Source organism: Triticum urartu, chromosome 5, assembly GCF_003073215.2.
Source record: "Triticum urartu cultivar G1812 chromosome 5, Tu2.1, whole genome shotgun sequence".
Taxonomy (NCBI): Eukaryota; Viridiplantae; Streptophyta; class Magnoliopsida; order Poales; family Poaceae; genus Triticum; species Triticum urartu.
The window spans coordinates 540,540,960-540,551,717 of NC_053026.1; the positions used below are offsets into that span (position 1 = coordinate 540,540,960).

General features: G+C 43.0%; 1 long non-coding RNA gene across 2 annotated transcripts; it reads left to right on the top strand.

Annotated features, from left to right (window-relative positions):
- The first annotated feature begins 8,213 nt into the window (after positions 1-8,213).
- Positions 8,214-10,523, top strand: LOC125505941. 2 transcript variants are annotated; one of them, XR_007282557.1, is made up of 4 exons: positions 8,214-8,526; positions 8,641-8,849; positions 9,425-9,526; positions 9,961-10,523. It is a non-coding gene; the product is annotated as an uncharacterized LOC125505941 (long non-coding RNA). The 2 variants fall into 2 exon arrangements; XR_007282558.1 differs by having other exon boundaries at positions 9,973-10,523.
- The last annotated feature ends 235 nt before the right edge of the window (positions 10,524-10,758 follow it).

A 10,758-nucleotide genomic window follows, 5' to 3' on the forward strand; every position in this document is an offset into this window, starting at 1 on the left:
ACGGAGGAAACGGCCTTGTGTTCGACCGGCCACGTTCGAAACGGGATCCTGTTGATCGGGAGGGGTCTGGCATACCACAAAACGGAGGAAACGAACCTCCTACGGTTGAAACGGGGGTCCTGTTCATCGGGAAGGGTGTGGCGTACCGCAAAACGGAGGAAACGGACTTGTGTTGGAGCGCTACGGTCGAAACGGGGGTCTTGTTCATCGGGAGGGGTGTGGCGTACCACAAAACGGGACTCCACGGGATACTGTTCATCTCCACCGTCGACCTCCTCCAGCCTCCACTTGCGACTGTTCATCCACGGGCTCCTGTTCATCCAGCCTCCACCGCGCGCTACTCCATCGGCTACTGTTCAACCAACCCTCTCCACAGGCTCCTATTCAACCACCCCTCCACGGGCTACTGTTCATCCTGCCCTCCACCGTCTACTGTTCATCCTGCCCTCCACGGGGTGGTCCTGTTCATCCAGCCCTCCACGGGGTCCTGTTCATCCAGCCCCAACCAGCTCGATCGATCGGGGTCCTGTTCATCCAGAGGCAACACCATGGGGTCCTGTTCATCCACTCCCACCGGGAACTGTTCATCCAACCCACCCCCCCTCCCCCACGCAACACTCACTGTTCATCCAGAGGCAGCATCGATCGGCTTCAGTTAGCAGCAGTAGCGAAGGAATCGCTCGATCGGGTTCAGTTAACAGCCATCGATCGATCGCTCGGGTTCAGTAACGCATAGCCTATAGTGCAATCACTCGGGTTCAGTTAGAGCCCAACGCCTCGCTTGGGTTCAGTTAGAGCCAACGCCTCGCACACACGCGCGTACGTGTACGAGAGAAGCGTGCATCGCTCGGCCCCTGACCTCCCACCGTAACCGGGAACTCCCCGAAATCCCCCCCCCCCTCGCTTCTACCACGGTTTTTTCCATCATGGACGGCCCAAAGAATGTCATGCAGCTGCGTCTCCGGCCCGCCCAGGACGAAAAGCCCATTTTCTGTCATGATTTTTTGTCATGGAAGTAGGAGCCCACCACATCTATGATGATACCGGGTTTTGTCACAATTATCGTCATAGAAGTGTCATATGTATGACAGAAAAAAATTTCGTTCGGCCCAAAATGTCACGGATGTGTCTTTTTTTGTAGGGAAAGGGGGAACCTACTCCTACTAGGAGTAGGATTCCAACCCCCTTGGTGCGCCCCTTGTGGCCTGTCGGCCTCCTCCTCCCCTCCTTTATATACGGGGGAGGGGGCACCCCATAGACACAAAAGTTGATCTTTAGCCGTGTGCGGTGCCCCCCTCCACACTTTTCCACCTCGGTCATATTGTCGTAGTTCTTAGGCGAAGCCCTGCGTTGGTAACTTCATCATCACCGTCAACACGCCGTCGTGCTGACACAAATCACCCTCGGCCTCAGCTAGATCAAGAGTACGAGGGATGTCACCCAACTGAACATGTGCAGATCGTGGAGGTGTCGTGCATTCGGTACTTGATCGGTTGGATCGCGAAGACGTTCGACTACATCAACCGCGTTACTTAACGCTTCCGCTTTCGGTCTACGAGGGTACGTAGACACACTCTCCCCTCTCATTGCTATGCATCTCCTAGATAGATCTTGAGTGATCGTAGGAATTTTTTTGAAATATTGTGTTCCCCAACAATAAGAGGTGTATCGGTCATGTCTACATAGTTCTTGAACCCGTAGGGTCCGCACGCTTAATGTTCGATGACGATTTAGTATTATATGAGTTATGTGATTTGGTGACCTAATGTTGTTCGGATTTCCGGATGAGAACACGGACATGACGAGGAGTCTCGTAATGGTCAAGAGGTAAATATTGATATATAGGATGATAGTATTCAGAGGAAGTGTTTCGGATAGTATCGGGTATTTATTTGAGTACCTGGGGGGTTACTGGAACCCCCATGGGGGAGATATGGGGCATAAGATGGGAGCACACCATCCCACAAGCGGTGGCGCGCCCCCCTTAGGCATGTGGCCGAATTGGAGAAGGAGGAGAAGGAGTTCGACCCCCTTCCTTCTCTCATTCCCCCTTCCCTTTTCTCTCCAAAAAAAGGAAGGGGGGAGGCCGAATTGGGGAAGGTCCTCAAGTAGGATTCCTCCTACTTGGGGCGCCCCATGGCTACTCCCCTCCCCTCCACCTATATATATGTGGGGAGGGGGCGCCTAGAACACACAACAACAATCGTTAGTCGTGTGCGGCGCCCCCCTCCACAGTTTACACCCTCGGTCATAGTTTTGTGGTGCTTAGGCGAAGCCCTGCGATAATCACTTCACCATCACTATCACCACGCCGTCATGCTGACGGAACTCATCTACTTCCTCAACACCTTGCTGGATCAAGAAGGCGAGGGATGTCATCGAGCTAAACGTGTGTAGAACTCAGAGGTGTCGTACATTCGATACTTGATCGGTCGGAGCTAGAAGAAGTTCGACTACATCAACCGCGTTGTCAAACGATTCTGCTTTCGGTCTACGAGGGTACATGGACACATTTTCCCCTCTCGTTGCTATGCATCTCCTAAATAGATCTTGCGTGAGAATAGGAATTTTTTTGAAATTGCATGCTATGTTTCCCATCAGAAGCACCGTTTAATTTCACATTCATCCAACACATAAGTAGCCTTGTGACATGAGCCACAATGGATGGATGAGCTTTGCCTATGCGACCACATCTCCCCCCTCTTTCTCTCTCCCCCTCTCTCTGCTTGCCTTTTCTCCTCGGATGGCAGGCTCCTTTGCAAGCTACACTGACACATTTGAGGTGGTGTTTGTTCCATATCGTGCTAAGGCTATCCTTAACCATGTGGTTGGGGACAAGGGCAAATCCAGGAAAAAAGGTCACTGGGATCAACGGGGACAAGTAACATTAATGTATCCCTAAAAGATAAAGTGTAGCAGTAATATATGGCTAAAACCCTAAGATAATAGGAAAATAAAAATTTAGGAATTAGCACATTAAATCTCTTGCTCCTTTAGATCAATTACATGGATAAATCAACTTTAGTGTCACTTACAAATTGGAATTGCAGAGGAAGTCGTTGATTGGAAGAAGAGAGGAGTGACGATTTGGGGGTGGCGGAGATTAATGCGAAGAGGTGATTAGGGGCGGTGACGGTTCCGAAGTGGTGAGCAGAGGAGGATATACGTTTTCTATCCAAGGAGATGAGCGATCCAGCCGATCCTCGCTAGCGAACAGACGAGTGATCAAGCCGATCCAACAAGTTAATGACTCAGTGATGGATTGTGTGTTGCATTATGCTATCTTATGGATTTACACAAAGTAGTGTGTTGTATGTTGTGGGCTTGTAGCAATGTGCCTAGACGCACCTGGGCTATGGTCAATTTGTTTCTTCACTAGTATCATTGTTTAACTAGGCTATATGTACAAAGGGTTGGAGCCAAGGTCGCCGGGATCAATTGACCCCAGCCTAACACTATAGCTCCACCTCTGGTTGGGGATAACCATTTTTTATCGTTCGGTTGTGAGGGATTGGGTGAGTTAGATGAATAATTTATTTTGTTTGGTACAGAGGATAGAGGTGGCTAGGGATAGCCATTTGTGTGTTTGGTTGAGAGGATGGAAGAGTGGATGATTGTTGCACTCACCATTTTGTTTGAGGTGTTGATATTACCCCTCTATTTGTAATTTAGCAATATAGATATATCAAATCTAGGCTGAACTTTGATTTTGAAATTGAGAAGTAAACTTCAACATCAGAGACCAACATACCATGTCAACAATAACTTTGGTTTGTAGACAAAAGAGGGGGATGCCATCCGGGGCATCCCCAAACTTAGACGCTTGGGTATCCTTGAATATTACATTGGGGTGACTTGGGCATCCCCAAGCTTAGGGTCATGCTGCTCCTTATTCCTTAATTCATCGTGGTCTCACCCAAAACATGAAAACTTCAGCACACAAAAATCAACAGAAACCTCGTGAGATCTGTTAGTATAACAAGCAAATCATAAACTTTAGGTATTGTTATCAACCCATTCATATTTTATTATTGCATAATACCTACTGTATTATAACTCCTTCATGACTTATACCCCCGATACAATCCATAGATTCGTTAAAACAAGCAAACTATGCAACGAAAACCAAATTTATCAAAAACAGAACAGTATGTAATGATCTGAACAAATGCAATACTTATGTAATCAAAAAATTCTGAATAATTAGGAAAACGTGGGAAATTTGTATATCAATCATGTGTAAAAAATCAGAATTCTATCACGTTCCAGTGAATTTAAACAATTCTACTACTGGGCACAAAAGTTTATGTTTTTCACAAAATCAAGTCAACTATCAACCAAATCATCCCAAAGGCTTTACTTGGCACAAACACTAATTAAAACACAAAAAACACAATCATAACAATAGCATAATTGTGTGAACAGAAAAAACAAAAAACAAAAGGAAAACTAAAGATAACTATTGGGTTGCCTCCCAACAATATGCTCCTAGCTAGGCGTAATGCATAGTTTCAAGACTCAAGTATTGGCATCCTTAGTTTTCATACCATAGTTTCAAGTATTTCCATCCTTAGTTTTCATAATAGATTCATATGGTGAATTATCTCTTTCTAGGGAATTTTTCCATTCCTTTATTTAATGGAAATTGAAATCTTATATTACCTTCTTTCATATCAATAATAGCACTTATGGTTCGTAGGAAAGCCCTACCAAGTATTATTGGACAAGACATATTGCATTCAATATCAAGCACAATCAAATCCACAGGCACATAAATTTCTATTAGCAGGAATAAGCAAATCATTTATTCTACCCAATGGTTTCTTAATAGTTGAAGCCGCTAAGTGAAAATTAAGGGAACATTCATCCAAATCATTAAGGCTCGACACACTACATAAAGATTTTGGTATAGTGGAAACGCTAGCACCCAAGTCACATAAAGCATTACATTGATAATATTTAATTTTTATTTTCATAGTAGGTTCCCATTCATCATGAAACTTCCTAGGTATTGAAACTTCCAAATCTAGTTTTTCTTCAAAACTTTTATCATAGCTTCTACGATATGTTTAGTAAAAGCTTTATTTTGTTCATAAGCATTGGATGAATTTATTATGGATTGTAACAAGGAAATACACTCAATTAAAGAACAACTATCCTAATTAAAGTCCTTGTAATCCAAAGTAGTGGGCACATCACTAGTTAAAATTTTGACCTCTCCACACCCACTTTTATCATTAAGATTGTCACCCTCTGAATAGTTGGGACGCCTTGTAGCTAAAGTTGACTCTTCTTCAATCATTTTTCATCAAGTTTTATATTACTAAATAAAGATTCAATGGGTGAGACACTAATCAATTTAATATCTCCATCATGATTACGATAAAATCGGGCGAAATAGCCTTTTCTAGGGATTCTCGCTTAGCTCTCAACCTATCAGTTCTTTATTTACTTTCATTAATGGAGACATGCTACTTGTGAGCTACGTTGGGATTTCCTCAAAGAGGAGAGGGTGATGCAGTAGTATAGAGATAATTATTTCCCTCAGTTAAGAACCAAGGTTATCAATCTAGTAGGAGAACCACGCAACACCTCATGAACAGCACCTACACACAAAATAACAAATACTTGCACCCAATGCAAACAAGGGGTTGTCAATCCCTCGGCAGTTAATTGCAAGGATTAAATATCGTAGTGATAGGTAGATAAAAAACACAAAATAAAAATAAAGGTAAATAAATTACAGCATGGTATTTTTGGATTTTTATATATGATTAAAATAGACCCGGGGGCATAGACACTAGAGGCTTCTCTCTTAAAAATAGCATACGGTGGGTAAACAAATTACTGTTGGACAATTTATAGAAACACGAATAATCATGATGATATCCAAGGCAATGATCATGTATATAGGTATCACGTCTGAGACAAGTAGACCGACTCCTTCCTGCATCTACTATTATTACTCTACAAATCGACAGCTATCCAGCATGCATCTAGACTATTAAGTTTATAAAGAACGAAGTAACGCCTTAAGCAAGATGACATGATGTAGATAAAGTAAACTCAATCAATATGAATAAACCCCATCATTTTACCCTTAATGGCAAAAATACAAATACGTATCTTGTCCCCTTCTATCACTGGGATATAGATCATCGCAAGACCGAACCCATCACAAAGAACCTCTCCCATTGTAAGATAAATCAATCTAGTTAGCCAAACCAAATCAATAGATCAGAGAGAAATACAAAGTTGTAATAATTATGCATAAAAGAGTTCAGAGATGACTCAAATAATATTCATGAATAATTTGATCATAAACTCACAATTCACCGGATACCAACAAACACACAGCAAAAAAGGATTACATCGAATAGATCTCCAAGAACATCAAGGAGAACATTTATTGAAGATCAAAGAGAGAGAGAGAGAGGAAGCCATCTAGCTACTATCTATGGACCTGTGGGTCTGTGGTAAACTACTCACACATCACCTGAAGGGCAGCAAGGTTGATGTAGAGCCCCTCCGTGGTTGATTCCCCCTCCATCAGAGTGCCGGAAAATGCCTCCAGCTGGAATCTCGCGAGAACAGAAAATTACGGTGGCGAAAAAAGTATTTCAAGTGGCTCTTAGATGTATGGGTAATATTTGAGAATTTATAAAGGTGGAATTAGGTCAATAGGTGCCACTAGGGGCCCACAAGCCCGGGGGCACCCCCTGGGGCACGCCTCCCGAGCTTGTCGCTCCCTCGTGGCTCATTAGGTCTTCCCCCAAACCTTCTAGGGTCTCTTCTGGTCCCGAAAAAAATCCAAAGTTTTGCTCCATTTGGACTCTGTTTGATATTGATTTCCCGAAAAGCCAAAAACAAGCAAAAAAATAGCAACTGACATTGGGCACTAGGTTAATAGGTTAGTCCCAAAAAATTATATATAATTGCATAATAAACATCCAAGAGTCATAATATAATAGCATGGAACAATCAAAAAATATAAATATGTTGGAGACGTATCAAACATCCCCAAGCTTAATTCATGCTCGTCCTCGAGTAGGTAAATGGTAAAAACAGAACTTCTGATGTGGAATGCTACCTATCATATTCATCATGTAATCTCTCTTTTGTGGCATGAATAATAGGATCTGAATGATTCAAAGCAATAGTCTATAATTTGACATAAAGACATGAAAACTCAGGCATCCCAACAAACAATCATGTCTTTAAAATATCAAAGCTAAAGAACGTTATCCCTACAAAATTATATAGCCTTGTCTCGATCCATCTTCTTAACACAAAGTATTTATCATGCACAACCCTGATACGTTGATGTCTACTACACAACCTTCTTCTTATAGATATTGTTAGGCCTCCAAGTGTAGAGGTTTGTAGGACAGTAGCAAATTTCCCTTAAGTGGATGACCTAAGGTTTATCAATCTGTGGGAGGCGTAGGATGCAGATGGTCTCTCTCAAGCAACCCTACAACCAAATAACAAAGAGTCTCTTGTGTCCCCAACACACCCAATACAATGGTAAATTGTATAGGTGCACTAGTTTAGCGAAGAGATGTTGATACAAGTGCAATATGGATGGTAGATAAAGGTTTTTGTAATCTGAAAATATAAAAACAACAAGGTAACTAATGAAAAAAGTGAGCACAAACGGTATTGCAATGCGTTGAAACAGGGCCTAGGGTTCATACTTTCACTAGTGCAAGTTCTCTCAACAATAATAACATAATTGGATCATATCGCTATCCCTCAACATGCAACAAAGAGTCACTCCAAAGCCACTAATAGTGCAGAACAAACGAAGAGATTATGGTAGGGTACGAAACCACCTCAAAGTTATTCTTTCCAATCAATCCGTTGGGCTATTCCTATAAGTGTCACAAACAATCCTAGAGTTCGTACTAGAGTAACATCTTAAGACACAAATCAACCAAAACCCTAATGTCACCTAGATACTTCAATGTCACCTCAAGTATCCGTGGGTATGATTATACGATATGCATCACACAATCTCAGATTCATCTATCTCTCCCTATATATATATATATATATATATATATATATATATATATATAAAGCACGGATTGAGTCTACAGGTTCACCGTCGCGGCGTTTTTATACAAAGATCCCTGTGCTTTTTAGGAATTAACCCGCAGTCACGTCCCTAAGTAAAATAACGGTTCCCGTGAAAAAAGGGTCGCCCGCATCCTCTCGCACATGCACATCTCCCCGACGGCTTCGCCTCACCAGCGGCAGGCCACCCCGCGCCCAACTAGCCTCGCCTCGCACCGGAGGCGGCCGGAAGCAGGCCAACCCTCCACCCGACTCGCCTCGCCTCGCACCGGAGGCGGCCGGTGGCAGGTCGGACCCCCCCTCCCCTCGCCGCTGCGGCCATCTACCACCACCATCCTCGCCGCTCCCTCCCTCGCCCACCCATATCTAGACGCCTAACCGGGAGAGGAGGAGGGGGTTGACAAGGAGAGAGCAGTCAGCCGGTGGCAGCGGCGGCTCCGAGTACAGGTAGGCGACGGCGGCGACTCGGTAGCAGCGAGCGGCCGATTCATCTCGCCTTCGTCTCCTTGCTAGCTCCCTGCCCTTCACATGTTCTAAGATATGGCCTCTACTCCTCGACAGCCACACCGAGCGGCCCATCCAAGAAACCAGCCCTGCCGCCCTGCTGCTCCCAACCCCCCTGAGTCTCAACCTCGCCGCCTATTCTGGTCGATGTTGTGATTGACAATAACCAGGAATATTTCACCGCTCAGTTCATCCATTTGAATCCTTCTGCTGTAATTCTGTTACCTACCCTTTCTTACTTGCAGGAAATTCAAGTGGGTACACATGTGAGTATCTTCTCCTTCCCTCTGTTGTATGCATGTGGTCATTTGTTATCGCTGATTAAGAATCAAGATCTGATACATTCTTGAATATTGAAGACTGTCTTAGTTGGTCCAGATTAAACTTGACAAATACAATTTCCTTTTGGTTCCATCTGACAATTTAGTTGTATTATTGATTTGGGCAGTTTTCAATAATCTTAAGCCGTCTTCAGATTTTAGCTCACTCAATCATTCTGAATTATTTAACCTCAGTATGCGGTACATGTGTTCCAAAGATTAATCCTGAGAAATTTGTAGTTGACCGGTTGGGTCTGTTTGATTTCTTTAGTAGACTACAGCGGCAGTCACCATCGTTCATTATCTATTCTAAAGCTAGATTATTTGCACTACAATATCTTTGTTACTTCAATCAAATAGTTCAGCCATGTCTTATTGATTTGGACGGTTCTTATTTTAGCCTACTCGGTCTCTGGATTATTTACTGTCAATTTTGATGCATGTCTTTAATAAAATAAGAAACTGATTTTGGTTGCTAAAATAAACACTAAACGCTACTTGCTCATGTTGGCTATGTGTAGAAAGACGATCACGGTGGAGGAGATCTCGACGGTCGATGTGAAGCTGGGGCGGAAGAAGGGCACGAATATCACCTTCCTAGAAGGAACGATCTGATTTTTCTGGTACTGTTATGTGTTTCAAAAAGTTATTGGGATGTAATTTTTATATTGACGCTATAATCTATGAAGTTATATTTTCAGACATTTCACTTTTTGCATCAGCCGAGGCACATTTTATTTTCAAATAATTTCTGAAGTAAAATTTGTGAATGAACTGCATGATGTTTCATGTGTCTGAATTGTACTTGAAATAAAATATTAGATAGCAAGGTCCAGAGGAAATGTGAGAAAGTTGTCCAAAAACTGAAGAAACTTTTTTATTTTTCTTCCCATTACAAGTTTGCAATTTATACTATGCTTTATTTTTACTATAACGTCAAATTTATCATGTTTTAAGATGAATGGTAAATCAAATAAGGAAAGAAATTATGGTGCCCAGAATTTATATCCCTCAGCGCTTCATCAACATGAGAAAATATTGTTTGATCCTTGTTTAGTCTTATTTGCAGCGTAAACTATGTTTACCATTCATTCTGTCCAGGAGCATCCAGACAGGGAGGTGCTTCACACCCTGCGTCTAGGCATGTACTGCAACGCCAACCACATGGCAAAGATTGCTGACAACTGTTAAGAGAAAGCAAACAACTGAGGAGGAACAATCTTGTTTGTGCCTAATGATGGTTGCCTGAACCTGACACCAGATACCATGACAACCTTGAACTTGGACACCAGGGATATCTCCCACGGCGTGCCTCTTTAGACCAAATCCAGCAATCAACACCTCATCAATTTGCTCCATGAAGTTCAGGAACCATCATTAAGCACAAACAAGATTGTTCCTCCTCGGTTGCTGGCCCTTTAGTCATAAAAAATGATGTGTTGTGCTGGTTAGCAAGTTTTATCTCCCCCGTGGATGCAGATTTCAGAATATATTCATTTTTTCAGTACGATAGCTTGCAAGTTGCAATGTACCACAAAGCTAGCTATTAGCTGACCTATCTTTTCTGGTTGGAGCGTGTTTGATTTCCAACAAAACAATTCATCCAGCTATCCTTTCTATTGATTTTAGTTACGAGAATTCTCGCCGACAGAATTGATCTGGGCCAGTGTGCTCGGACGGCAAGAATGCCTCGATGACCACCATGCCCAAGGCGATGTACTTCTCTGGCGATGCCTGTGGGTGGGTGTGGACTTGCTCCGGTTCGGCTACGCCGTACTGTGTTGGATGACGTGTGTGCGTGGTGTCGGAGTTGAAGATGAACCATTGTTTCGACTCTAGATGACATGGACGGTTG